Source organism: Lepeophtheirus salmonis, chromosome 8 (genome assembly GCF_016086655.4).
Source record: "Lepeophtheirus salmonis chromosome 8, UVic_Lsal_1.4, whole genome shotgun sequence".
NCBI classification, from domain to species: Eukaryota; Metazoa; Arthropoda; class Copepoda; order Siphonostomatoida; family Caligidae; genus Lepeophtheirus; species Lepeophtheirus salmonis.
This window is the reverse complement of record NC_052138.2, coordinates 12,135,654-12,140,523: the sequence shown is the minus strand read 5'-3', so window position 1 is coordinate 12,140,523 and position 4,870 is coordinate 12,135,654.

Below are 4,870 nucleotides of genomic sequence, written 5' to 3'. Positions count from 1 at the left end.
TTGAATTATGCATGGACATTTGTAAAATGATAAAGATATTACCTTTTTTTTTAATAAGAATGTTTTTAAATTCGAAAAAAAAGAAGATTATTTCATATTAAATATTAACTTATAAAGAAAATAATATAAAGAACATTTTTAGAAAAAAAAAAATATTGAAAAAGGAAATTTGTACAAAAAAGTTTTACAAATGACTTTTAAAATATTAATATTTATCCACAAATGAGTTTAAATTGTATAATATAATTTTCTTATTATTTTTTGTTAATTAAAAAAATATAAGACTATATTAAGGTGCGTCCGTAAAGTGATTATCTTTTTTTGAATAGGAACCATCAATGTTTGAGGTACAACACAACTAATATTTATGGCAGTTTGTGTTTAGTTTGACAAAACCTAGTTTTTTCACAAAGTCGATTTGACTTAATTATACTTTCAGGGGTTTCCAAAAAATTAAATACATATATATATATATTTTAGGAGGGGGAGGGGTTTGGAATATTTTTGAAAAAAAATTAGAAAAAATCAAATTCTGGAAAAAAAATTAAATTTTTAGGAAAACCATTTCTAAATAATTTTTTTTTTTTAAATTAAAAAATCCGGAGCTACACTCTAAAAAATTCATTTCTTAAATTAAATTTTATAAAAAAATACTAAAAATTAAAGTACAAATATACAATTTGTAGAGAAAAATTTCAACTATTACATTTTTCAGATAAAAATTCATAGTTATTCACAGACATTTTAATTTTTTGGAAAAAAATTAGAAGAATTATAATAAATTTCATTTATTAATTATTAAATTTTCTAATAAGAATAAAAAATTCATTTATTTTGGTTGTGGGGGGTACAGCCCTTCCAGCCTTCTCTTGCGGACATCTCTTATTTTATTTAAAGAATGACAATATTTAATTATATTCATAATTTAAACTGTGAAGTTTAAGTTGTCATTTCATAGATATATTTGAACTCCATCAAAAGTTATTTATTACTTTTATTACGGTGTTAAAAATGAAAGTAATTTTTAAAAAAATATAGCAATTTTGTAATAATTATTTCATTTATGAATAAAAAATTGAATGGATAAGTATAAATAAGCGCTTCAACTATTTTTCCTCAGGTTATTTTGCCTTAAAGCATTTCGACATAGAACATATTGCCTTAATAATATTTCCCCTTAATATATCAATAAAGGATCTTCATACGACCTGATTCCTTATTTTATATTCCTTTTGAATTTTTTTAATCAAAATATGCCATATTTTATACAATGAAATCCATTAAATAATTGTTTTCTATTGGAATTATGCCCCAAATTTTAATACAAACATTCTATCGAAATCTCATTACGTAATAGATTCTAACCAGAGAAAAAAAATGTAATAAAATTAGTCTATTAAAAGAAAAATAAACAAATCTGACAACTATTTGAATGGAAAAAGTGATAATCGCTTTTCTGTTATTAATCATCATTAGAAATAATAGATTATTTATGTCAGAAAAGACTCATTGATTAACAAATGCCTCATAATAATATGAGGCAAGAATATAATTATTCCAATAGAAAAAAAAAACCAGAGGCGTCCACAAAGGGTATGTATGCTGGAAGGTCTGCAGCCCCCCAAAAAAAAAAAATATCCAAATTAAAAAAAAAGAATCTTTTGTGAATAGCTAAGATTTTTAAAAGTTTTTTCCATTAAAATTATTATCTGAATTTTTTTTTCAAAAAATATAAGTGATTGTGAATAGCTACTTATTTTTGAAATTTTTTTGAAATGTGTTAATTTTTTTTTCAAAAACCAAGTATCTATTATAATATAATATTATAGTAGACTAAGATGATTTAGTATTATATATTTTATTATCTACATACCAAGGTTAATAGAAATACACGGTTAGACACAAATTTCAATGTGATGTATTGTGGCGACTGCTGGGCAAGACAGGCAGACTTTGACAAATCAAGCAACCATTCATATTCTATGACGTCACTATTGCTAAAATTTTCAGTTTAATGTATCGTACCGACAGTTGAACAAGAAAAACAGATTATGACAAAACACGCAACAACTTATAGTCTATGACGTCAATATTAAAAGCGAAGTGAAAGTCCAACATTAATTGTACACGTGTTACGGTATAACCTTGTATTTCTTTTAACCTTGGCACATACTAAGAATCTGAAATTTGCTAATCCGCGTACAAACATCTACTATAATATTATATTATAGAAGATAGGATATACCAGTTTTATATATTTTTACTAAGATAAACCTGCTAATCCGCGTAACTGACGGACGGAAAAAGATACAGCTACAATATTATATTAGACAGGTGTGCGCGTACAAAACTCAACACTCCTTTAAATTTTACTCTATGCACTTATACGGCATTTTATTGAGTTGAAACCTGTTTATACTTTGAGGCAAGGGTCTTGACTAGTTATAAACAAAACTCCAGCAAAATATAAATAGCAACAGTTAAACAACAACCGATAATATGGAGAGACGTCGAGTTGCAATTTTGGATCGTTCCACCGGGGAAAAACTCGCACTGAAATAGCCAAGGTTCTGAACTGCAGCCGCACCACCGTTTAAAGCGTGGTAGCTAAAGGGACTCCTGAGGGACCACAAAATCTAAGTCAAGGCTTCGGAGGTAGGACGAAATGTTTGCTGCCGTGAAAAAGTATGTCGAGGACAAGAGAGGCAAGATCACCGTCAGCGGCCTCTCCAGGGAGTTCAACGTCAGCAGAAGTACCCTGGACCGGCTAATTAAGAAAGATCTTGGCCTTAAGGTCTACAAGAGAACCCCTTCTCAAGCCCTCAAGTCGTAAAATTTAAGGGAGTGTTCAGTTTTAGAAGCGCACACCTGTATCAAGGTAAATAGAAATGCAAACCATAATGTAATGGGCTTGCTATAATTTTCAATCTGATGTATTGTACCGACTACTGGATAATACAGGCAGATTTGGACAAAACATGCAACCACTTATAGTCTATGACGTCACTATTTCCATAATTTTCAATTTAATGTATTGTATAAACAATAACGACGTATAAAGCTTGAATTTTTTTTTCTCTAAAATAAGGATTTCATGGGCCAACTTGAGTTTAAGATAGTTATAGTTAAAATCAAAATTACAGAAAAGTACTTACTCAGGGGTGTCCGCAGGGGTTGTCCTGGAGGGGCTGTAGATCCCCCCAGCCTCAAAAAAAAAATGAAGGAACTTTTGTTTTTTATTAGAATTTTTTAGTGTCAGTATGAAAATTTTTTATGCAAAAATAGGTGTAAATATGGTTGAAAATTAATTTCCTTCTAACGACATAATTATTAAAAAAGAAAAACAATCATATTCAAGCATACGCAATTATAATATAAAAATCCACTAAGAAATGAATAAAGAAACATTTTCTGAAAGGTATAAGACATTAAAAAATGAAAGGATAAAAACGACCAATAAAAATAATAAACAATCATTCTACAACAAGTATCAAACATTCAAACTAATTTTTTGCTTATAATCCCTTACAAGCCAATTTTTTAATTAAAATTTAAAAAAAATGGATTGACTAAATTTTACAATGGTCTTCTAATAATCATTTGCAAAATGTATCAAAATATTTAATAATTATTAGAAAAAGTGTATATTATTTTTTTATTTAATAATGAAGGTGTAATTTCCGATTCTCTTATTTCAATTTACAATTTTTAATATTCATAACTGGTATTTTATTATTTATGACTTTATAAAGTTTTGATACAAGAAACGACCATGTGAATTATAGCCTTATAATTTAGAAATATTATTATGATCAAAATATGTTTGAAAACTAAAAAAAAAACAATGTTACACAAACTAAAGGTAACGAAATGTCTTCTTAACACATTAAGTCGGTTCAACAATTGTTGCTTCATATCTCAGACGTTACCGAACGATTCTTAATGTGTATAATCATTGTATTGTAGTGGATTACCCGTTAGACTCTCTATTAACGCTGTAACATTGGTCGACCTTTGGTGCGAAAATGTACTTATTACACTCTAATCAGTGATTGTTTTAGCCAAATAAAATATTATAAGATGTGAAATAGTCTAAAGACTATTTGTAATGTTATAAATAACGTCGAAATCGGATGTAGAATTGAAATCCGCATTTTTTATTTTTTTATTTGTTCCATCATTCGTTATTATTCATTTACTTGTTATTTTTTAGACATTTTGACAAATATTATAAATGTTATCAATAAATTTAGTAGTCAAGAAAATTACATAGCTACATTTTAGATTTAGGTCTATAAAAACCATAAATTATCATGATACATGTTCATTATTATCTAATAAATAATCAACTAAGACTATTTAAAAGGGATAAAGTTATATAAATTTAAGGAGAAAAAAATTAGGCCATTCATTGGGTTATTTAGTAATAGTGGAGCTAATTTGCCTCGACCAATAGACAAACTTTACTCTAATAATCTAGAAGAGCACTGCCCATGAAATACATAATGTTAATCTACGTTTTTTATGAGCACACGCATACGTTGTCACTCAATACTTAGCTGTTATCTCCTCAAAAATGTAGGAATAATAATAACATCTTTAGAGTGTATTTTTGATATGACGTAATTAACTAGGGAGATCTTTAGTATAGAGACTAAAGTACTTGTTTGAGCTTTAGCTACACACCTTCGTTGTTAAATATAAGTCATCAACTCATATTTTATGTTATAGATTTGTATGATTTTATCTAAATGCCTCTGAGATTTTATTCCTTTTCACATATCATTTTATACAAAAATATACATATTCAGTTTTTTTGCTTTTTTAATATGACGCATACGCAAAACAGTATTGCTATTTTTAAGGAAAT